At 41.7% G+C, this 25951-nt stretch overlaps 1 protein-coding gene across 6 annotated transcripts in view; it reads left to right on the plus strand.

Annotated features, from left to right (window-relative positions):
* The window catches only part of Rbfox1 (RNA binding protein, fox-1 homolog (C. elegans) 1), a 1527688-nt gene that overhangs the window by 287843 nt on the left and 1213894 nt on the right, over positions 1-25951 (plus strand). For all 6 annotated transcript variants that reach the window (NM_021477.5, NM_001359725.1, NM_001359724.1 and 3 more), the window contains exon 2: positions 970-1032. The gene's annotated coding sequence lies outside the window, so the exon portion shown is untranslated. The remainder of the gene's footprint in view (positions 1-969; positions 1033-25951) is intronic.

The following is a 25951-nucleotide window of genomic DNA, read 5'->3' on the forward strand; positions in this document are numbered from 1 at the left end:
AATAATATTTTCAGTACAGTCTGAAACTTGTGAACTGCTAAGTCTGGGTGTACATTATGTCGCAGTTTCCCTGTAACTGGGCAATTCCTGAACCAGGATCCCAGAATCCTGAAGACAAGTTCTGCGTCTGTTGTTATTGTTTACTCCCCAGGGAAGAAACAGGTCATGGTCCACTTCATGTAGGGTGCCCTGGAAGAAGTCTAAGCCCATTGGGAATCCCAGTGGTTTTTATTTGGAAATGACTCCCTTTCAACACTGAATCTTATGAATTTTGATTTAGTTCACCTTTCCACTTGTGATGCTGGGGCTATGCCCAGAGCCTAACGCATGTGAAGCAGGTGATCTATCGCTGAGCGACACTCCTAGCTAAAATTCTCAGAGATGTGACAGCTGTATTCATTTCACACAGAAGGCCATCGCTCCTAAACTTCTGATCATCATGCTGTTGGTTTCCACAGAGTACTATAGGTTCAGAGTTGAAAGGAAATTGAGAACTTAGTTCATTTGATCTGGCTCCATTCCTGAAATTCATAATATTAGCCTTGAAATCTCAACTCCTCATATTTCCTGAGACCTCCTGGGACCCAGAAACCACAGTGTGTAGAGCAGAAGAGCAGAAGATGCCTCCAGATTCGGCGAACAACTTCCAGTCTTTATGCAATGCACTCTTTCAAGCTCTGAGTCCCGTGGTCTCTTCTGAAATAGAAAAAAGAGTCACACCTTATGTGCTGGAGGGTGAAGATATTTAATAGACACTGTGAGGAACAGAGTTTTGCTTTCTCATTGTTTTCACCATAGTTAATTTATAATGCAATCACGATGTTTTCGACACTAGTTTTTTATATGGTTTTATAATAGTGTTAGTATATCTCAAAGGGCATTCATAGGATAACTAACAGAAATGGTGTGCATACATAGCACAAGTGTCTAGATTCTCCTTCTCATGTCCTTTCCTCTTTTCTTCTCTAGGAAACAGCTCAAAGACCTCATGAAAGTGGGACTTACAGCTTCCTTGATCAGGCTCAGCATTCAGTAAGTGTGACCCATTTGAGGTACTCATTGTGGGAATGCATGTTCTTCTTTGATCTCATCTCTAGCAGACTCTTCTGCATGCCCAGCCGTTCCCTCAGAAACTTGCTGTGCGCCTGCTCTCTCTGCTTGACACTGCTGTGTTTGGTTCAGAGTTAAGAAGGGAGATTGCTCTGCAGAACCTCCTTCCAGCTCTGCCTCCCACCCCTGCAGTGAACATTGGGCCAGATCAGCATTTCAGTAGGTTAGCCCCACTGGTGTAAACTGAAGGCTCATATAAAATGCACTTTGCTTTCTTCCACTTCCTATGGTCTGCTCATGAGGGAAGAACGTGTCACTTTTCTCTGGTCAAGTGATACTGCAATGTGGAAAGAAAACCCAGCACACAGATCTGTTGGTGACCTTGTAACTCCAGAGACATTCGGAAACAACTCATTTGTTCCTTTAGAGGGAGGAGGTTTGAGTGTGATACACAAAACTACTGCAGAAGAAAAATCTGTACATTAAGATACAGAGGAATTTTGTTTAGAAATCTCATTTGTCTGTACCTGCTGTCTGCCTTTGCCATCATGCATAAGAATTTAGTTTGGCGAAGCTACCAGTTCTTTTCTCTAATTTCCCCCATTATTTTATCTGCTAGCATCTGTGGCTAGAACCCATGAAGTCTGACTTGGGTTCTCCTCTTCAATAGTTCTGTATTGAAAAAACAAAACAAAACAAGTTTTAGGAATAAAATTGCTATCACTTAAGAAAACCATCAAAATCATCAAAGATTCAGAAGGATGACTTGAGGAAATACTTATCTTTCTAGATGTGACTTTCCTTACAGGCTTTGGAATTATGTAGCCTATCTGAGGGTAAAGGGGCTCCTGTGGTCCATGAAACATCACCCTGTGTCAAAGCAAACAGGTGGAATTATAGGTCAGGGAATTATAGTAGTGGAGAGCTAGCTGATTACAGGGCTACTTTTTTCTTGAGTGGTATTGCCTGGCTGTTCTTCTTGCTGTGAAATTTGCATATACAAGTGAAAAAGAGGAAGTGGAGGAGGGGTGGAAGATGAAGAAGGAGAAAGGGAGGAGGAATAGGTGAAAGAAGAGGATGAGGAGAAGGAGGAGAAGGAGGAGGAGAAGGAGAGAAAGAGGAAGAGGAAGAGGAAGAAGAAGAAGAAGAAGAAGAAGAAGAAGAAGAAGAAGAAGAAGAAGAAGAAGAAGAAGAAGAAGAAGAAGAAGAAGAAGAAAAAGAAGAAGAAGAAGAAGAAGAAGAAGAAGAAGAAGAGGAAGAAGAAGAACCGACAGTGCTAGCCCTTTACTCCATCCAAATGCCTTTGAGTCACCCTGATGAGTAAAAACTTGTATCATTCAGGGGATCAGAGCCAGGCTTTTGTTTCTAATCATAAAGGAACTTCCATCTCTATTCCCTAGTTAGAACATCTCTCTTGTCATGCCTTTGAAGTTTCTCTTTCATATTTTCTGAAAACTGTGAGAGGTTTTGTAAGTACAAGAGGGGTGGGAGCTATTTGTTATTTCATTTGTTCAAAGCTATAGAGTATAAACTTAACCATGCCTATTACTTCATCTTCTTTCCCAAATCCCATCATTTCCCTATCCCCTTCAGTGTACTGGGATAGCAAATGATAAGGAAATGGAGGGCTCATGGTAGAGTTTTAGAAGGAACACGACCCTCCCTGTCTCTGCCTACAGGACATGATGCCTCTTGAAAATGAATTCATGTTCAGTCTGTATGCTCAGGCTGGAAGCTGTGGATCTAAGGGAGGCTGTGGTCCCAGAGATAATCAGTACAGTAGTGTATGAGAGCTCACATTAATCCGTCTATGGAGATAGGATTTTCTATCTTCAGCCATAGTCAGATGAAGAAAATGGAGTATTAATTTGCTGTTCCTTACTACTTACTAGTGAGCAAATATGACAATTTTTTGAAAAATTGAAAAAGAAAGAGACAGGAAACTGCCTCATTGCTGATGGACTCTGAGGGCTGACACCTAACTGCTGCTCATTTATGTTGCTTTCGTTGAGACTCAAGCACCTGTATTAGAAACTTCAATCCATGCCCAAGGCCTGGAAATCACTTGATTAGGAAGGAGAGTTGAGTTCTGGGCGGTTGTTCAGTTAAGGAAGAAGGGCTTGCTTTGGTTCACAGGTGAGGATGCAGTGCATCATGGCATGGACAGTGTGGAAAGTAGCTCTTTACTTTGAATCCAAAGCCAGGACGTACAGAATAGTAATGCATGTTGACGCTCTGCTTGCTTTCTGTTTATATTCAGGACGTATTTATATCTCTGACCCATGGAATGGTGTTCCCCACATTTAGAGTGGCTTTTTCTACCTCAGTTAATCTAAACTAGAAACTCTCACACACATGGCCACAGAGATGTATCTCCATGGTGATTCTAGATCTTCTTGAGTTTGAAATTAGTGTTTGCCATCATACCTGGGAAGCAGTATACTGGCATTCAGAGGATTTCATGTCCCAGCACCCATGGGTGCTCTTCATTGTTAACATCGGATCCAGAGCTGGCCAGGAAACTGCCCTGGTATCTTCTGGAATCTCGCCAGAAACAGTGTCTGTGGGTTGGATCTATGTACCTGTCGTGCTTATTCACTTTTCCCTGAATCCTGGATTTGATGCTATTGCTTTTCATTGCTGGTTCCTTTCTCAAGTATGTGTTCATCCTTTGCCAGTTAACCTTTCTTAGGACTCCTTTGGCCTTTGAGTACTTTGAATATGATTGGCCGGTGTTCATAGTTTGCAGAGCTAGTTCCTATGAGCCAAAGTTGATTTCCCAGATTTTCACATCCCTGGATGACGTGTTGCAATGTCACAGGAAATGCATGTTAGCAGGCTCATTGGTTGAACTTGGGCCTCAAAGCAATTTCCTACAACTTGTAAATTTAATGTCTAACAGAAGGCTTCCTTGACCTCTCCCACCTGTCAGATAACACTTTCATGCGTGCTGTGTCACAGTCATTAATCCATGAATTAATTAACGGGGAAATGATATTTTAATGTTTCCTTCTCTTGATTGTCATCTTGATTGGATGGAGAGGATTAGAGGAGGTTTGTAAAGCATGCATCTAGGTATGCCCTTGAGGGTCTTTCATTAGATTAACTAATGGAGGAGACCCAGCTAAATGTAGGTGGCACCCTCTTTAGGCTAAGGATCCAAAGAGAATAAAAGAGAAAACAAAAGATCTGCTAACATCCTCCCCTCCCCTCCCCTCCCCTGCCCTCCCCTCCCCTGCCCTCCCCTCCCCTGCCCTCCCCTCTTATCCCTCTCATCTTTTCCTCCTCCTCTTTCTTCAACACCATCATCATTTCTTCTTCTTTTTTCTTCTTCTATCAAGGAATAGCTGTTTTGTTGCACTGTACCTTCTCCACCAAAATGAAATGAAACATCTGAAATAGTGAGCAAAGCTAGTTCCTTTCTCTGCATTGTTTTTCTGGGGTATTCTGTCACAGCAATGAGAGAGTAGCAAATATATATACATTCAGTCTGTCACTTCTGACTCCAAATAATAGTTGAATCCAAATGAACCAAGGTACTTTGGTCTCATGCTTCAGTAAAGCACATTGTCTCATTCTATATCCAGCGTCCAGGAGATGAGGGATCCTTTGCTCAGAGCATCTTAGAGGCTTCCTTTGCAAGGTTTTGTTGTCATATTGCTTAAGCAGTCCAAGTTACCTGTCTGAGAATGCTTCTGGGTACTTTCTGAGCCTATAGCTACCTTTTGATGGATCCCAACAAATACACTGGACTGACAGCACACCTGAATGATGATTATTACCTACTTAGATGCTCATAAACTTAATGTTTTGCATACGTTACCATCTCTCTGTGGACACTAAATGCCTCACATTCCAAACAAGTGCGTTGATCCCAAGTTCCTAGAACTAACCACATCAGATAGATTTCTTTATTGTTTTGATTTCATACTTCTGATGATGTATTCTTCAGTTTCTTAGCTGCTGTAGATAGTTCTTTAGAATAAGAACCTTGATGAAGTAGGAAAGAACAGAGCAACACGAGGATGACAAAGAGTAGGAAGTTAAAAACTGAGTAGGTTGGCTGGACAATGGAAGAAGTAAGAAGCCATCAGTTGGAATGTGGGAAGAAAAAAGTAAGAAGGGAAGGAGACAGGAAGAGAAGAGGAAGGAAGAGATGAAAAGAGGGATGAACGTGATAGGCCAGAAAGCTACAGGGATCTGCACGTTTTGAGCACATCCACTGAGCACTAGTGTTTGTTATGCCTGGATTCTTATGTAGGCACCAGTGATTCCCATTGCTGGTCCTCATGCTTGCATGGTATGTACTTATCAATAGAGCCATCTTCTCAGTGCTGCTTAGTATCTTATTTGTTACTCAGGATGCAAACAATCTTAGTTCTCCCACTCTATGCAAAACTTTAGATTACTAAGCAAGCCAGGGTAGTAAATCATCAAGCTGCATGGCCCTTAACATCACACCAGACTAATAGGTCTTCTGCTTAATAATACAAGGGAAGGATCAGACCTCAGTGATCTTTAACCAAGACCCTTCTAACTTAGACTTTAGAACATAAACAAGAGCCAGGCAGTGGTGGTGCATGCCTTTAATCCCAGCACTTGGGAGGCAGAGACAGGCAGATTTCTGAGTTTGAGGCCAGCCTGTTCTACAGAGTGAGTTCTAGGACAGCCAGGGCTATACAGAGAAACCTGGTCTCAAAAAGCAAAACAAAAAAAGAAAAAAAATGAAAAGAAAAAAAAGAGAAAAACAAGAGACAGAAAGTGACCCACAACAGAGATTGAAGGGAAATGGCATTATCCTAGTGAGACAGAGATGGATAAGTGACCATCAGCTGTCTCTCCTGGTCCTGCCTGGCTACTGAAGTGAGCCAGGGCATGATGATGTACTGGATAGCTCTGTAACTCATCAAACATAGACATTCTGCCTGCTCTCCACTGTTCAATAAGCTAACATTTATGTGTTTTGTCCCTATTCACTGCATTGGAGATTCACAAGAATGGAAGCCAGTACTGCATCCCGGACCATGGAGGATAAGGGCAACCTTTCTGTTTATCTTCACCATTTATCAGTTCCCAATCAGAGGACCCAGGGAAAATGTCAGCTCAATATTTTTGCTAAATCCCTTCACTTAATCTAAAGATAAGGTCACTTGTGCTTCCACTCAACAAGGTGCTGTGAGCTGTTTATTTAAAACACCAATAAACCTGTAGGCATTTGTGGACACTGCAAAGGACCAAACCAGAACTAAGTATGAAGCTGGTTAATAAATCCTGGCAACAAGCTATTAAAAAGGACTATTAAACAAACCAATGCAAAAGCAGTGGAAGGTTACAGATCTCTTGAAATTTTGAAAATCTCTAAATCTAAAAAAGAAACTTCTCTGCATTTTGATGGCTTGCTTTGTTTTAACACATTGAATAGTCTCTTTCTTGTAGACAATTTAGACAATTCCTTGCATGTCTTACCTCTGTAAGTGCTAATCCCTCAAGTTCAAGGAGCAGTCTTTAAGGCACAGTGTAAGCTTTAAGACAAACATTGGGAATCAAGTATTGGTTACCATTAACTATGACTTAAAGATTTCTATTTGTGATGGGGGGAAGGGAAGTTTAGACAGGATAACATTAGTCTAGGCTAGACTTGAACTTGTTCTTTAGTCAAATATAACAAAAATTGATGTTAGTACTGGTTGGAACCTATGGATCACTGAGAAGCAGACCCCTGTCCTGCCATTTGATTTATGTACACGTGTCTATGTGTACATACATGGCTGTACATGACTTTCTCAAGTTGGCTGCCCATTTGTATGTAAATTGCATGTATGTGAACATGTCCATATGTGTGCATGCATATGCATTTGTGGAGAATCTAAATGTTGTCTTCCCGAATCACTCTCCAGCTCATTTTGTTGAGACAGGGTCTCTCAATGAACCTGAAACTTGCTGATTTGACTAAGCTGAATGGCCAGCAGGCTCCAGAGATTCAGACCCTGCCTGTACCAGCATTGGGGTTACTCATGTACACGGATCCTGCCTGTACCAGCATTGGGGTTACTCATGTACACGGACACACCTGGAGTTCATGTGGGTTCTGAGAAAGTGAATTCGGATCCTCACGCATGCACAAAAAATATTTTACCAGTGATTGATCTTCACAACCAGTGTGGCTGCCTTTCATTATTGTCTCATCCCAGTCTTTCCATGTTAAGGAAAATAAATCATCTTGAAAAAGTTGCTAAAGTTACTAAACTCTATTGTGATCCATGCCAGCTTGCTAAGCCCCTGGGCTGTGTCAAGAGTAATACTGTGGCAATCCTCTATCTACCTCTGCCTTTCTTCCCTCTAGACGAGCCAAGGACAGTTTAATGTCCAGTTCTTGCTGAGTGCTGAGAATTTTACAAGGAATGGACATGACAGAAAAGGGTTTTCACCTGTGGTAGAATTGAAGTAAAAAATTTAAGCAAATTAAAGAATGAAGTCTTTCTTATGTGTGAGGGGGTCCCAGCCATATCTATTGATAGCCTATGAGTTTTACAGTCTCCTATTTAAGACTTGGTCCTCAGTGGATCAAAGGTCACCAGTGAGACTTTTGAGAAGTGTTGTGGGTCATGAAGACTTTGCCATCTCTAGTGGATTGCTAGACTCATACCAGGATAGTCTTCTAGGACATTATGGAATGCTAGGAGGTGGAAGTGTTGAAGAGAATGTTGTCTAGGGGATTACATCTTCTTCCTGTCCTTGCTTGCTTCACTTTTGGGCTGCTCTAAAGTGGGAGATTCTTTTGACTTATGTCCCAACACTAACATTCTGCCTTGATGAAGACTTATCACAATGAGTCTGAGCCACCATGGGCCAAGCCCCCAGGAAATGTGTATATTCACTGTGGTGTGAAGCCAATGAACTTGAGGCTATGCACAGCTTGATTTCAGACAGCGAAGAAGGCCAAGGCCATTCCTTAACACATGCATATCTGCTCATCAGGCTCTGGTTTTCTCCTTTGGGGGTTGGCTAACCTTCCCCCGGGCCTTCCTTATACTTCTTGAAGGACACGGCCCTCTGTGGGCTGCCTCTTCCCTCAGCAATGACCATTTGTACTTCACAGGGGCAGACTCTTCCCACCACTCCATAAACCTGCAGGCCCTGCAGAATCAATGCCCACTTACAGCTGCTAATGCATTAATAACAGAAATGTCCCTGGCCGTGACCTGCCTGAGTCATTACCCACCTATCATAGGAGGCAATTTCAAGCAGATTGACTAGCGATCGGTGTCCTCCCTGGCGTCCATGCAGGGGGACACATGGCTGCCTTCACAACCTCTGAGCAGATGGCCAGAGCACGTAATTGCTCGCCTCGGCCGGTGCGGGTCTAGCTCCAGGCTGGGGAACCTCCATGTCTTGCATGCAAAGCTGAGCTCTCTCACCCTGGGGCACTGATTCAAGTGCATCAGGCTTTCATTTCAAAACAGAATCTAAGCTCACACTGACCTTCTTTGTGCTGGTTTTGAACTTAATGCACAGGCAAGCCTCTGAAGATGTAGAGAAATGAGGCTTCAGTGTACCGGAGGCACTCAATACTTACGGCTGTCCTGCAGCCAGTTTTAAATACTATCATAACCTATGGTCCAAAGCTGAGGTGTAGGCTTCTACCATTAAGATTTTTGTCCCGGCTCATTTTTCCATCACCCATAGTCATGCCTGTGGGCCTTGGGAAATGGCTTAGGAGGTAAAGTGCTTACTGTGTAGGCATGAGGAGCTGAGTTCAGATCTCAGCACCCACCTAAAATCCTGCTGATCAGCATGTCCCTGTAACCTCAGATACAGCTGGGGATTAGGGCCAGGTAGTTGTCAGGGACTAGCTAGTGAATCTGAAGCATCAAGCTTCAGGTTAGTGATGGACCTTGTATCAAAACAAATTGGGCTACTGGGATGGCTCAGTGGGAAAGGCACTAGATGCCAAGGTGGGGATCTAAGTTACATTCTCCTAGTCTACACGGTAGAAAGGAAAAACCAACTCCCCAAAGTTAGTTGTCCTCTGTCCTCCACTTGCACACAGTGACACACACACACACACACACACAGAGAGAGAGAGAGAGAGAGAGGGAGAGAGTGAGAGAGAGAGAATACATAATGTAAATATACACTACTTACACACACACACATACACATACATATACACTTTAAAAAGTCATTCTAACAAAGGCTGCATGGTGGATTAAGCTAACACGCTAATTCTTTGCCTTGTATACCTGGAATGTATCCTTGATGCCAGCTGAGAGTTTGTTTCTTGAAATCTGTAAACCTTTCTTCCTTGGAGCAAATTCCTGATCATGAACCTATGAGAGGTAGTCCTCAAGTGTATTGATCTGACTTACTTATTATGACAAATTCTCCTGAAAGAAACAACTTAATGGTTGGCTTTGGCTCATGTTGACAGAGGGTCCAGGCCATCCAGGTGGGAAGGATATGGCAGACCAGAACAATTTACATCATGGTCTTTTATAAGTAAAAGACAAGGACATGGGGAGTGTGGAGAAAAGAGAGCGAGGGAGCTGGAGAGGGAGCAGGAGGGGAAAATTGGGAGACTGTGAGAACGAGATGAGCAGCAGAGGCAGAGTGAATGAATACATGCCTTTATGCCTGTTCCAGCTAGCTTTCCCCATCCCATTCACCCATGCAAGCCTTTACTCTGTGGCATGGTGCCACCCACAGTCACAAAACACCTCTCCAGCACACATTTCCTTGTTCCTGCATAGAAATATCCCCCAGACACACCCAGGACTATGCTCTACTATATCAGCTCTTACCATCCCATAATGTTGATAGTCAAGCTTAACTCTAGTAGCTAAATGATCTAAATCTTTCTGAGCTTGGCTGTGCATTGCTAGCAGTTTTTAAAGTGTTTGGTGAGAGTATGTGAACAGCTCATTGTAGTCTGGGCTTCTAACACTTCTGACTCATCCATCTCTGAAGAAAATGGAGGCAAACTCTTTGTTTAATTTGTGCCTTCAAGAAACTTACAGAAAAGGGAGAGGCACCATACCAAAAGATTACCTTACTCTATCACAGATGAATGTTTCAAAAATGGAAGGTGTTTCAATAGGGTTCTCCTGTCTCTACCTCTCCTGTGCTTGGATTTCAAGTGTTTACACCATGCCTGCCTATTTACATACATGCTGGGAACTGATCTGTTTTCACAGCTATCTGGACTATTTCTCCAGTCTTCCTTCAGACATTGCTTCAAAGACAGGTGCCTCTTTCATTCTGAATCTATGCTGGATGCTCTGTTATTCTTTGGCAATAGCAAAGAGATTCTGGAAGTCTGAGGTGTGCTGGTGCACTGTGTAGTCCAGGTCAATGCTTACACCCGTGGACTCTCATGTAAGAAAGCTGTTCTACACATTGCACTGTGCTCTCAGAAGATCTTCATAGAGTACGCACATCCATACTGGCTTTGGCAAAATCTATCAGGGAGATTCCCAGAACTGCTCACTGCAAAGTCCGACAAGCTGTGGGCTGAGATTACTATGGCTGCATAGACCAATAGGCCCTATCTACAAGTTCATTTGGATTCTAGAAAAGGAGTCAGCCATCCGCCAGGGTCAAGTGCTGACTTTGAGACACACATATGGAAACTCAAGTATTGGCTTTCTGTTTATCATGAGTCTATTCTCTCTCTCTCTCTCTCTCTCTCTCTCTCTCTCTCTCTCTCTCTCTCTCTCTCTCTCTCTCTCTCTCCCTCTGTGTGTGTGTGTGTGTGTGTGTGTGTGTGTGTGTGTGTGTGTGTGTGTAAAGGTGGGGAATTGAGACACAGTGTCATTGGCTAAAGCTGCCCTTGAAGCTGCTATCTAGCCAAACATAACCTTTATTTTCTGGTCCTCTTGTCTCTGTCTCCCAAGTGTTGGGGATATAGATGTGCCTTAGAACACCTAATTTGTGTGCTGTTAGGGACTGAACCCAGGATCTTGTCCATGTTAGAAAAATACACTGTCAACTGAGCTATCTCTCAAGCCTGTTTCTTAACCTTTATTAGCCTCCATTTCTTCTTATCTCTCTATGCCAACAGTAACCACTAGTATAGCACTTGTTAACCTGTGGGTCATGACCTCCTTTGAGGGTTGAATGACTCTTTGATAAGGGTCACATATCAGACATCTTGTATATCAGATATTTATATTATCACATAACCATTGCAAAATTATAATTATGAAGTAGCAAAAAAATAATTTTGTGGTTGGGTATCATCATAACACGATGAAATGTATTAACGAGTTGTACCAATAGGAAGGTTGAGAACCACTGGGTTAGTGTGAGTGTGTGTGTGTATGTGTGTGTGAGAGAGAGACAGAGACAGAGACAGAGAGACAGAGACAGAGAGTGATAGAGAGAGAGACACACACACACACACACACACACACAGAGAGAGAGAGAGAGAGAGAGAGAGAGAGAGAGTAGATGAAAATTCTTTTAGTGCACAAGAAGGATATCTGCTAATGAAAGATCTAGGGAAGTGCCCCAGGAATAGCACTTTGGCATTGGTCAGTTCAGCCAGAGATATGCCACAAACTCTTCTGCTTCAGTTTAGGAAAGATCTTGCTGCTTCTGATGAGGAAAGAAGAAGGCCCAGTTGACAAGCAGCTAGGGAGAAGCCCATGAACTTTGGAGGACATGGGACCCAAGGAAAGCACTGGAGGTTACCAAGAATCATGCCAAAATCTTATTTGTTTTTGTACTTTTCCTCTCTACCTTGTCATTGCCATTTTATACTCCAGCCACATTAACCTATTCCTTTAAAACTCTTATGATTAAAATGATATGGCAGGGAATATTTTATGAAAGTTTTGTAGAGCGAAGGATTGCTGTCTAGGCCCATGCAGCAACCCATTTCTTCCTCATTATGACCTAGTGGGTGTGCTTTGCTCATTATTGGTATTCCAGACAATGACATGGGAACATGGAAAGGTTGGTAAGCAATCACCATAATTGGATTCACTCTGATGATGGAGAAGATTGTGGGTATGGAGTAGAGGGGATGATGGAGATGATCATAAGGATTAGGAAGAGGATGACAAACAATGGCAGAGATGATAGTGGAGATGAATTTGAACTCCAGGCTTTTCTTTTTGAGAGTCCACACTCTAGAGAACTCTTTTTAAACACTTGTCTTAACACTGAGACAAAGTACTGATGGCTTTGAGTCTTAGGACATCACCACCACTGATGGATCTGGGCTTCTAACTTTGTGGAGTTGAGGATTTCTGGTCTAAGCCTTTGGCTAGTCCTGGGTCATAGTTATCACATTGTTTCTCAAAGAGGGGGAAATAAAATTAATGATTAGTTTGAATTTTATAAAAATATAGACTACTATATATTTTTCTGTTCTCTTTTTTCCAAGTAAACAAACAAGCAAAACCAAAAATCAACCAACCAACAAACAAAACAATTAACAACAACAAAAAAAGGAGAAGGTATATTGCACTATAATATAGATGTGTCTTTGTGTGTGTTTATGCATATGCAAGATACATGTAAATATGCATATATACATATACATATAGATTAGTATTGTAAATATTCACAAAATTTAGTACAAATTTGTGAAGATGGGAAATTAAAAAGTGGCTTATAACATTTGACTCAAAATTTTAAAAAAGATGTTTTTTATTAAAAGTATGTGGTCTGCCACAGCAAGGCAGGAGCCATAGTTGATATCCAATTCCTGTTTTGGGTTTCATTCTACACACAAAGCATAATGCATTGAAGAGCCTATAGAGACCACTACAAAGTCATGTGAGTCTTCAGTCATAATAATTGTCTTATAGTACTGGGGGGATTTATCAAACCCTCTAGCCTTCTCTAAGATCTTTGATCAGGAATATAGTCAAAGGCAATAAATCAGAACCAGCTCTTTACTTTGGCCTATGATATTCTTCTTCATAAAAGTTGATATATCACCATTTTGAGCAGGTAGCTATAAAATCTCACAAATTCATTCAACATAAGTATCGAATGCTCTCCTCTTGCCTGACATGACACTCACCATAGCAACACAGGAGAAGCATGCTTCTGGGATTCATAGGATACACAGCCTCCAGAGTAAAGATATATTAGAGAAATAATCGTATGCAGATATATGATCATAAATCCAATTCAGTGAGCTCACAGAAAGTTTGCTGGAAATGTAGTAGTTTAATGTGGGAATCAAGCTACTAATACTTGAGTGTAGCCATTCCAAAAAATAGGCTTTGGGTAGAGGTGAAGCACTTGATGCTTTTAAGAAGATCAGAGAAAGTATGCTTGAAAGAGAAGTCTGGGTGGAAGTTATGGGGTGGAGTTGAAGAGCAGTGACAGGCAAGAGATTTGTCCAGGTAGAGAGTTCATATTGTACCCTGTTAAAGCAATCATCAAGGAATATGAAAAAGCAAAAATATGATAATGCTTATATCTCAACAATATAACTATGGCTAAAGTAGTGGAAAAGACTTGGGAAGAAGGAATAGTCTAGGCAAGGAGAATAGTTAAGACATTATTAGAGTCTTGGTCTTAGTCTTGGAGGGAAGGATGACAGGATGACTGTAGTTGGGGGTAGAGTTGTACCTATGGGCATGGAATGAAGTGAATGTAATATATCTGTGTTCGTGTAATTATTTACTTTTTTACATGTATTCATCATTGATCTACTCATATATATTTACTTATATCTTATCTATCATCTATTTATGCCTAACTTCATCATCTATTATATCTCTATCATCCACATGTATATTGTCTCTTAACTATCTCTTGTTTTGCATCTACCTATCATCTATCAATTAATCATCAGACTATATATATGTATTGCTATAATTTCTCTCTCCCCCCCCCTCTCTCTATATATAGCTATAGTCTGACATCATCCTAACTATCACTTATTAATGTGTATGAAATCCAACTTTTGAATCAATGCACGGCAGCACAGTGCTACTAGAATACTCATAGTCTCAGCCAAATCATAACATTGTGTTTCTTTTATTTTTCACTTTTTAATTATTTTATGTACCTTGAGATAGGATAGAGGGTTCCTTCCACTTTCCACTCCCAAGGTGGTCTGCTTGGTTTCTGCTGTCCCCTGCACTCTTCCATGTTGCCCTGAACGACACCATTTGTTTTGCCCAAGTTTCTCACACTTTAAAGGATGACATACTTAATAGTTCTGTCACTGTGTCAAACAGGCTGCTGAAAAGATACAAGTGATGCCTGCAGGAGATGGAGCCATCTCAGCAGTTTGTGTAACACCAACAGGGTGTGAGGGAACAGGAAAATAATTAGTTTAGCTGGATGTAAATGGAAGATTGGAGAAGAACCTGCGATTGTGCTGCAGAGCAAGGCAAGGCTTGTTGAAAGTTTGAGGATGAAAAATTGACTCAGCAGCTATGCAAATGAAAGCACCATGAAGAGATTCATAGTGACAGGAAAAGTAGCAAAAGTAGTGTGGCCTGAATCCAATCCACTTGCATTAACCGAGGGTTTTACATACCTGTTGCCATTCGAGGCTTTTGAGATTAAATGAAGGGGAAGCTAATGATAAGACACAAAAAAGGGGCACTGACGAAAGGTGAAGAACAGTGTTTCAGAGTGTGTGACTTCTTCAAGCAGAGATTACAAAGGCTGAGCAACAATTGTAAGCCACATAAGCAGGTAAACGTGCTAGATATATCAGGACTAGGAGAATATGGAGAGTTAGCCAGCTCTGTGATAGTAAATTTTCTTTACCTCTCTAGACATCAATTCTCTTCTTTTTTTATTAGATATTTTCTTCATTTACATTTCAAATGCTATCTGCAAAGCCCCCTATACCCTCCCCCTGCCCTGATCCCCAACCCACCCACTCCTGCTTCCTGGCCCTGGCATTCCCCTGTACTGGGGCATATGATCTTCGTAATACCAAGGGTCTCTCCTCCCACTGATGGTCTACTAGGCCAGCCTCTGCTACATATGCAGCTAGAGACACAGCTCTGGGGGTTACTGGTTAGTTCATATTGTTGTTCCACCTATAGGGTTGCAGATCCCTTTAGCTCCTTGGGTACTTTCTCTAGCTCCTCCATTGGGGGCCCTGTGTTCCATCCAATAGTTGACTGTGAGCATCCCCTTCTGTATTTTCCAGGCATTGGTATAGCCTCACAAGAGAGATAGCTCAGCAGTTAAGGACACTGACTGTTTTTCCAAAGGCACTGAGTTCAAATCCCAGTAACCACATGGTGGTTCACAACCACCTGTAATGAGATCTGATGCCCTCTTCTGAGGTGTCTGAAGATAGCTACATTGAACTTACATATAATAAATAAATAAACAAATAAATAAATAAATAGTCTTCTTTACAAAACATTTCTTTCACAGTAGGACTTGTCATTGCTTTTCCATGCACGAATGCACACTGCACATATGCATAGACCCTCATGCACGTAACTGGCTACCTCAAAGCCATTGTAGAGGTGCTGGCAGGAGGAGGTGGGCAAGAAAATGCCCTCTATTAGTTATTTATGGGATCTCTAGGATATGATCATTTTATGAATGTTTACTACCAAGTCAGCATAAACAATGACCTGGCTTAGAAAAGTTAATAGGTATTGGGGAAAACCACACACACACACACACACACACACACACACACACACACACACACACACAAACACACATGTAAAGAGTCTGTGGAGGCAGCTCAGTTGGTAAAATGCTTTCTGCATAAGCATGAGGAGATGTGTGATCCCCAGCACCTGTATATAAAACAACCCAGGTACGGTCACACATGCACAAGACTTGCTAACCAGCTAACCTAGCAAAACTGCTGAATTCCAGGTAGAAGTGAGAGGCCATGTCTGAAAACTCAAGGTAAAAAGGTGTCTTAAGAAACACTTGCAATTGAAAAATACCAGTGAGCTGCCTCAGTGAGGGTAAGGACTACTTACTGGCCTCTTCAGTGAAGTATTTTATTAAGTCAACTGGATATTCCAGAATAGTCTTTATGCATTGAAAAGGTGGTGCCTGCCTCTCCTGTACTTACATACTCTTCAACCTGGGTATCTGGCCTGGACCAAAGGGAGTCTATACTTGGGTTTGGTAAAATCAAGCTTCAGGCTTCGGGCAGGCAAGTAGATTTTTCAAGGTTTGCCAAGGCTGCTTAGTAAAGGCTCCTTGAAGTTCTGTTGGGAGGAATTCATCTGTGCTCGGCAAGAATATGCTGAATATGCTGTGATTGATTAGAAGTGTCTTGCAGCAACACAGAGGGTGGAGTGAAGTCTTCTATTCTACTCTAGACTGGAAGGCATTTTCCCTTGTGATCATAGACGGGGAACGATTTCTTCTAGAGATTGTATGTACTTGTCTTGGTGACTAAACATCTCTGTGAATTAGGTTCATGTTATTGTCAAACAAGAGAGAAAAATGTCATCTCATAGTCCCAGGAGCATGTTACCATTCAGATGGCATTACTTATCAGACTTCTAACCAACTCTTTTTTCAGCATGATGGTTTAATTGTAGGAATTTTATTCTTGTGAATTCACCTAGGGAATTCTGTTTTTATGAGGCTCAATCCATTTATTGCATTGGATTCTGCAGTAGATTTTAGTGTTAAATGTAAGAAAAACACAGGGGGCATGGCTTGAGTCCATCCAGTTCAGAAAAAGCAAGTTAGAATGGAATCTAGTGGCTTTCCACAGCTTTAAATATTGGGGTCACAAGTGTAGGATATTTGTGTTGTATGCTTCTGTTTCATACTTTAATTCTTCTAAATAGAAATTATATCAGAGAAGAGATGAGAGGAAGGTGCAGAAATATACTCTCAGTAAATAGACCTAGGGAAAATGACATTCCTTTAACTGATTCTATTAATCATAACAAGAGATGTAGTAAAATATAATTAAATAAAGATTAAATAAAATGGAAGATATAGAAGAATAGCTTACCTGCCTTGTGATACTTTATAGTTTACTGAGCCTTGACTGTTTTTCTTTTTTATTTGCTTTGGTTTGTTTTGGGTATTGTGTGTTTTCATGGACTTGTACTGAATGCTAAGTGGACAGATGGAGGGGGTCTGTGCTGGATAAAAAGTTACAGGGCTGTCAGAGTTAAGTCAACATCTTTGAAGCATGCCTCTGGCAGTTGTGAATTTCTTGACCACTCTGAGCTCCTGTCTCTTCATCTGACAGTGGATATGCAAGCAGTCTCAAGCTCTATTAGAAGTCAGGGATATTTTCTAGTTCCCTCTATTTGCCTAAGAATTCTATGAATTCATTGTTTTTAATAGATGAGTTGTATTCCATTGTGTAAATGTATCACATTTTCTTTATCTGTTCCTCTGTTGAGAGACATCTGGGTTCTTTCCAGCTTCTGGCTACTATAAATAAGGCTGCTATCAACTTAGTAGAGCATGCGTCCTTATTACATGTTGGAGCATCTTCTGGGTATATGCTCAGGAGTAGTATAGCTGGGTTCTCTATTAGTACTATGTCCAATTTTCTGAAGAATTGCCAAATTGATTTCCAGAGTGGTTGTACCAGCTTACAATCCCACTAGCAGTGGAGGAATAAGAATACACATGGTATTTACTCACTGATAAGTGGATATTATCCCAGCTTGGAATACCCAAGATATAATTCACAGACCAAATGAAGCTCAAGAAGAAGGAAGGCCAAAGTATGGATACTTCGGTCCTTCTTAGGAGGGCGAACAAAATACCCATGGGAGGAGATACAGAGACAAAGTGTGGAGCAGAGACTGAAGGAAAGGCCATCCAGAGACTGCCCCACCTGGGGATACATCCCATATACAGTTACCAAACCCAGACACTATTATAGATGCCAACAAGTGCTTGCTGACAGTAGCCTGATATAGCTGTCTCCTGAGAGGCTCTACCAGTGCCTGACAAATACAGAGGTGGATGCTTTTAGCCAACCATTGGACTGAGCACAAGTTCCCCAGTGGAGGAGCTCGAGAAAAAAAACCCAAGGAGCTGACGGAACTTGCAGCCCCTTAGGAGGAACAACAATATGAACCAACCAGTAACCTCCGAAATCCCAGGAAGTAAACTACCAACCAAAGAGCACGCATGGACGGACCCATGGCTCCAGCTGTATATGTAGCAGAGGATGACCTTGTTGGACATCGATGGGAGGAGAGGCCCTTGGTCCTGAGAAGGCTCAATGCCCCAGTGTAAGGGAATGCCAGGACAGGACATGGGAGTGGGTGGGTTGGTGAGCAGGAGGAGGAGGAAGGGGATGGGGGTTTTTGAAGGGGAAACCAGGAAAGGGGATAACATTTGAAATGTAAATAAAGAACATATCTAATTTTAAAAAAAGGAAAGGGAAAAAAAAGAATTAGAGATGCCATGGTTCAGAGAAGCAAAAACCCATCCTTCCTAAAAAGCCATTCAACCTTGTACTCTGGCGTGGATTGGGCATCTGGTTCTCAGAGAACTGGATTTAATGTCTCAAACTGACTTGCAGTTCTGGCTTGGTCTCATACTATTTTCAAACATCTCTCTCTATCAGTTTCTTCATGTTGAGCTATTTCTAAAGAACTGGAAAGCTGTCTGCTGATGATCTGGCAGGTGTGGAGATAATGTCTGCAGTAGAGCAGGATCCTGATTGTAAAGCATTGTGGTATGTTAGGCTGAGTACATATAAGGCCAAAAAGGACATGGGAAGTCCATGTGTGCTGATCGTCTTCCATGAATGGTGGCAAAGGGGCTGTGAGCCTAGTCAAAGCTACTTCATGTTCAGTTTCATTCGGTGAGCATCTAGAGTGTGGGATTAAGATGTAGCTCAATGTTAGGGTCCTTACCTAGTGTGCAGGAAGGCCTAGGTTCATTCCCAAGTGTCTGCCCTATGGCTGCAGGCTATTTACTCTTCTTCCTTTTCCATTGGAATTGAGGATAATTTACAACATGCTCAATGGAAAATTCCATTGAGAGAAATATTTTTCAGTGTGACCCATGTGTTGAAACCTGCTGGGTTAGAGCATGCCCAGTACTCACCACTTTCCATTCACAGAGATTTCAGGAAATGAACTTTGTTTATCCATTGTTTGAGCTGTGGGCTTCCCAATTGTATACAGTGTATATTATTTCTCCTGTTTCTTTTTTTAAAAGAATTTTTTAATGTGAGCACACTGTTGCTGTCTTCAGACACACCAGAAGAGGGCATCGGATCCAATTACAGATGGTTGTTGGCCACCATGAGGTTGTTGGGAATTGAACTCAGGACCTCTGGAAGAGCAGTCAGTACTCTTAACCACTGCTGAGCGCTCTCTCTCTCTCTCTCTCTCTCTCTCTTTCTCTTCATCTCTCTCATTTCTTATCCACAAAGTCTCAAAGAAAGACTCAGCAAAAACAAACAAACAAACAAACAAAAATGCTGTGTACTCCTTTGTAAAGTAATAGCTTCAAAATGATATTTTATCCACAATGATTCACTGCCCCCCTTAGCCTATAAAGTCCCCCTCTCCCCAGCACTATGCTTTCTTGTTTGAAAACAACCCTTTCCTGTTTCCTGTTTGTGTGTTGTGATGTGTGTAAGTGTGTGTGTGTGTGTGTGTGTGTGTGTGTGTGTGTGTGTGTGTGTGTGTTGTGTGTCGTTACATGTTATCTAGGGTCTATGGATGAGAAGGACATGTGTCATTTGTCTTTCTGGCTATGGCTCAGGTGGCTTCCTGGGATGATCTGCAGTGACCCTTTGCTTTCTCTCTTTGCTCACTTTCGTTCACCTCCCGTTCCCTATGCCATGTTGTGATGCTGCACCAAGTCCTCCCAAACTGAGCAGCTGCTTGCATGATGCCCTTGAAGGTTGCAGCCCCAGATTGTAAGCTAAAATAAACTTGAATTACTCAGTGGTGGGTAGTGCCCTAAGACATAGCAGAACAGTGCTGTGACTAAATGGTATGTACTGAAGTGGGGCAGCATGGCAGAGCAGCTGGCATAGCTACATGGGAGTGGCAAATCATTCATAAGTCTGAGCAGAGATGCAAGGGTGAAGCTTTGTTAAATGCAATGCATGAGAGGTGGACTATGCTCAATATACTTGTGCCTTTTCATTCTAGTAAATGTCTTAGGAAGGCCTAAGAAATATTTTCATATATAAGACCATATCTGGAAAATAACACACACACACACACACACACACACACACACACACACACGTTACCATTATGATGACAGCATCCCTGAACACCACATAAAACTAGCCCCACACTGAGATGAATCCTCTATATTTTCCAAGCATCTTTTTAAGAAGCTGCTTATCCCTCTGTGGGATAACACTCCTTGTGTACCAACTGCTCATAATCAGAGCATGTATGCTCTTCCTCTAGTCCAAATTCATGCCAAGTCTCTAAGTAGATAACAGATTCATAAAGCCACAAAGCAAGAAATTGGTCCTTGAGGAACTGTTTTTTTTGCTACCTGACACACAGACAATAACTTAAGCAATTTTATTTAAGTAATTCAGATAATATTGGTTTGTGGTATGTAAAACACCGTATTTTACTATCAGACATCTTTGATTAATACTGTCTGATAGTGACTAGGATCTCTTCCTGCTGTAGCATAGATAATATTTGATAGATATCTCATTTCTTCTATACCTCTCTTGGATGTCTTTCCATTCCAATACAAAAATATACACATGTTCCATTTGATCCATTGTTGTAAGCCATGGAAGGGATTATACCAAAATTCCTGTCTTTGACACAATGTTACTCTTTTGATAACTTATCATATTTTAAAGTTTATCAGCATCCTCTCCATGGAAATACCTGAAATTATTATTCAGGTTTCACCCAGGATCTGAATTATGTGTAGTAGTGACTGGAGAGCATTCAGAGTATGTGTGGAAATGAAGTTTGGATGCAGAGACTCCTCCTTCACATATACTTCAGGAAAATCAAGGAAAGGTTGGTAGAATGCTCAGGGGTATGCCTGTATGGGAATTTGAACTTCTTATAGGCATATTACTTGACTTATATTAATATTTATGTTTGAGAGCTGCAGCTTGATACAGTTAAAGCAAAGAATAATCCCTACACCCATGAAACACTTGAACTGAACACAGCCCTTCCTTTCTTTTAAAGAGTGCTTTAAGGGCTGTAAATCCCCCAGTGTGGCTACCCGACTGTGTAATTCCATATTCATTGTTTCTCTAAGTCTCACAATTGCACCCAGGAGACCCTGAGAAGGTCTGTTCTCTGAGAAGTACATGTCTGTCCAATGTGTCAGGATTGTGATCATTAATACTGTTTGTGCTTGCTTTGGAGAGTGAAGGACAATTTGAATCCTGTAGGCATTTATCAAAACGTGCTTCTGATTTCCTGCCACGGTAACATGTGTGATCTAACTGAATGCCTGAGCAAGGAACACATAACTGTCATAACCCAGGAGAAAGAAAGAGGGCCCAGTGAAGGGTAGTGAGTAAACCAATATAATCATAGAACTGGCTAACTCCCAGAGAGTCGAACCCAGGGGCAGGCACACACAATTAAATAGAGTGGTCAGAAACAGGGATTTGGCTAGATCTCATGGGAAAGGTTTTGGAGATAAACCTCCATAAGTTTGTTATCTTATTGAGAATTTACTATATGTCTAGCACTGTGCTTCTTCTGATGAAGGTGGAATTGAAAGTATAGCCACTCATTCCAATGTTCCTGGAATCGAGGACCTTTGTAATAAGAAAGGATAGTTCTAGCCAGCAAAATCAGTCATTCCTCATTGAAGGAACAACCCATAAAGTGTTGAAGATGTGTGCATGATAACCAACCGGTTTTGTCTGTTGACTTGATCAGATTGAAAACCACCTACAAGGTTGGTAAAGTCTGTATTTGTGAGGATGTTTCCAGAAGCAGTGAGATCATGGGTGTTGTGACCTTTAAGAATGGTTTGGCCAGTTGATAGATTCCAAACTTGGCTATTGGCCAGTGATAGAACTGTAGTAGAGGAGAGCTGGTTGGAGAAAGAGGGCATTGGAATGTGCCTTTGAAGGGTGTGTCTTCCACTGTCCCTCCCTTCCCAGCCATATGAAGCAAGCAGCTTCAATCTGCCTGCCCACAGCTCAGAAATATTAGTCTAGTGACCATGAACCCAAACTTTGGAAATTATCAAAAATCTCTGAGTTGATTTTCTTGTTGTTTTGTTTTTTATTTTTGTTTGTTTGTTTGTTTGTTTTCCACAGCCAGATAAATTTGGCTAATTCAGGGGGTTTCCTGAGTGGGGAAAGCCTAACTGTTTTTAGTGTGAGGAAAAAAGTGGAGTATGATGGCCCAGCTAGGAAGAGTTCACGCCAAAGTAGACTAAGTGCAAAGAGTCATGAAGGACGGGGTATGACTGCATATCTGGGTGCCCTCTGATAGCACTAACACCAGATGACCAAAACCAACATGGCAGCAAGAGGACCAGGTATCACCAAAAATACACTGGATCAGCTGCAATGTGCTCACTCTTTCTCAGGCTCCTATCATTTAGCTTACTATTTGTGTTATGACTCTTATCAAAAGTTGACTTTTTAAAACACAGCTACTGTCTCATCATTTTGGAAGTTAGAAGTTTAAAGTCTGCCTCATCAAGCAAAACTTAAAATGTCCATGGGGCTAGATTACTTCTGAAGCTGTTGTGAGGAAAAGGCTGTTCTCTTATATTCCCTGCTTCTATTAGCTATCTTCCTGCCTTGTCCAGTGGCCAATTTCTGTCTTCAAAATGTGTTGAGTTATTTGCCTATGAAGTAAAAAAAAAAAAAAAAAACACTAGCTGTTTTTCCATCTCCATTTGTCCATTTGTCACTTTCAGGAACTCATGTTGTCATCTTGATGTCCCCTCCACCAACTCACAGCAGTCTTCCTGTGGGACGAGCCAATCATCACCCTTTGCTTGCACTGTTAATGTAAAATGTTCAGATTTGGAGAGTAGAATGTGCATACCTCTTGGGGCCACTTTACTCTCTATCATGAGCATAGTAAATATGCCATGCTAAACTCAAATAATAATTGAAAATTATCCAATTCCCTTTCAGAGGAAGCATGCTGGTCTGCTCATAGTTTAGAAAGCTCTTCAGTCTGATGTAGGTTTAGAGGTATCTTAGTTACCTTACCTTATTGCTCTAGCAGAATGACTGAGACTGAATAAATTATAAAGAATACACATATCTATTGTTCACAGTTATGGAGGCTGAGAACACCAAGAGTATCATACTGATGTCTGTTTGTAAGAGACCTCTTTCTATGCCATGCAAAGTCAATGTGTATCACTGGGTAAGATGCCAAGACAACAAGAGAATCCCCTCCCTTGACAACCTATTAATTCACAAATGCATAGATGGTTTGATCTTTTCACCCTTGTGACTCTATCACTTCCCCAAAATCTCACTTCTAAATGCCATAGTTTTTGATAGTTGATGTTGGGAATTACAATTCCAACACAGTTAGTTATAGGAGTTATAGGAGGCAAACAATCAGCCCACAAGTACTTGGAAGATTGGTTCTACGAAGATAGATACATGCAAATGAATTCTGGGTACATGTTCACACCTTGGTAGTCATCCCAAGCCCCTGAAATCTCCAATGTACTAGGATCCATGTTGCAACTTCACCAAAAGCCTCCCCTGAGCTTTTTTCATTGACTTTTTACATGGTGACAAGACTCAACTATGTTCTATGGCCTGCTCCAGTCCTTGGGTTTCTACTGGAACTGAGGCTTTACCTTCACCAATGGCTTCTCCTGGTCTTCACCATAGCAAGCCTCAGCTGCTCTCCATGAACACTTTAAATCCTCCCATTCTCATGCTACCCAAACCAGTAACACATCAGAGATCCTTACACATTAATCAAATTCAGCTGTCAATCTTAGTCCCTTCTGGAGCACAGCTTCTGTGTTCTGACCCTGAGAAAATCCTCACAGAAGAATTCATCTCAACTGTGCTGGTCTCTTAATCCCAGCTGATTCTTCAGCCCCAGCTGACCAGCAATGATTGTCCCAGGAAAGCCAAGTTTCACTTCAGTGGTGCTGGCCTCTTGTTAATCACAGCTGATTCTTCAGTTCCAGTGGACCAAGCCCCACAGATCCTTGATTCAAAATACCAAGCAAATGGCCCTGAGAGAGACTCTGGAGACCTCTCCAGGCTTCCGTTGTCTGGATTGCTCTCAACATTGTTTTTCAAGCTCTCACAGAACAGCCCATTAAGCTCTAAGCACCCAGTGGCTTTTTTGCAGGTTAAAGTTTCAAATTCCTTCCACAATACTCTCCACAGTAACATGGTCAGATCTGTTATAAGCGATACTTTTGGCACCAATTCCAGTTCCAGTGATTTCTATTACTGTGATGTAGATCATGACCAAAAGCAATGTGGGAAGGAAAGGGGTTGTTTTACCCCAACACTTAAGGTCAGGGCAGTAACTCTGGGCAGTAAACTGAAGGTAGGAAGCAAAAATACCTTGATGCAGAAGCTGTAGATGAATGATTCTGATTGTCTTGCTCCTCCTGACTAGCTCAATCTGCTTTCTTACAGAGTTCAGGAGGACCAACTGCTGAGAGGTCCACAAGCAAGGGGCTGGACCCTCCCACAGCAATCATTACTTAAGAAAATGTTTCCATAGGCTAATGTGATGAGACAATTCTTCAATTATAGTTCCCTCTTCCAAAATGACACTTATTTGTGTCAGAGTGACAAAAACTAAGGCTTAGAGGAGCTGATAGATTAGTACCTAAGCTCTCTTTCTGAAAGGTGATCTGAAGAAGTTCAAATTACTTTAGAGGACTGGATGGTCCCTAAGAAATGGTCCCCTCAGAGGGATTTCTCCTACCCTAGGGTGCAGCCTCACCATCAGAATTCATTGCTTTCATCTTTGGGGGGTGGGCGAGCCTGTGAGGCTCTGCCCTTTCTAGAATATGAGATGACTGATGTTTTGGAACATTGACTTATCTCTGTGTGCCTTCACCCTTGAAATAGGATGAGATGGCTTCGGTAGACACTACTTAGTGATTAACATGCCCGTGTAGAGTAAAACAGGAGTCTAGCCCAAAGTTCAGGCGATAGGTACAAAATAAAGGCAAAGCACAATTGAATTTCATTCTGCTTTTAGTTTCCTTTCGAGCACCATTGCTTTGAGCAAATCAGTTCCTCAATGCCTCATAATTCTATGAAGGGCAGGTTTAAGACATGGAGTGAGGGAACAGTAGGCAGAATCTACCTTTCTCCAGTGGCCTCCAGTGCAGATACCAGCAGTGGGACAGGTCCACACGCTAAGAGGTCAGACTACTCACCCCACTCATTTCCTCTAAGCACAACATTTGGTCCTCCCAGTGCATTTAGAAGATGTGTTTGGTGTTTGATAAAAATCCCCTGTGCATATCTTCTAATTCAGAGATAGGAACCTTATCAAGGTTGCTTCTGTTACGTGCTGCTCATGGGCCAGTCTATGCTAATCACTTTGACATTTCCTATTCACTCAGCGTGAGAGGAATGCTTTAGCCTGCATTGATGGGGGCATGTGTTTCTAATGAGAAATCTGATGGAGCCAGGTGCCTTGAATACAGAGTACCTGTGAGCTGCTGCAGCTTTATCACTCCCTGAAGCTGCTCTCATCCCTTTTGGACACTATGGTTTAGATGTGCAATGGCTTCTCACAGTGATTTGTAGCTGATAAAGATTTTACTTTTAAATCCATCAAAAGAGAAGAGAAGTGACATTTTCAAGTGGGTAGATGAGGGAAAATAGAGACAAGTCTCTTGGTCTGCCTCCAGGTCTCCCAAATCTCTTCTACCCAATGCTTTGCACAAAAGATCATCTCATAAGAAATTCAGGGCAAAAAAATGTCTTTTCATTCTTATTCCCATTTTCTGACATTCTTACTCTTAAAGTTATTATTAGTGGTGCAAACTCTAGCTATTAGGG

Source organism: Mus musculus, chromosome 16 (genome assembly GCF_000001635.26).
Source record: "Mus musculus strain C57BL/6J chromosome 16, GRCm38.p6 C57BL/6J".
Classification (NCBI taxonomy): Eukaryota; Metazoa; Chordata; class Mammalia; order Rodentia; family Muridae; genus Mus; species Mus musculus.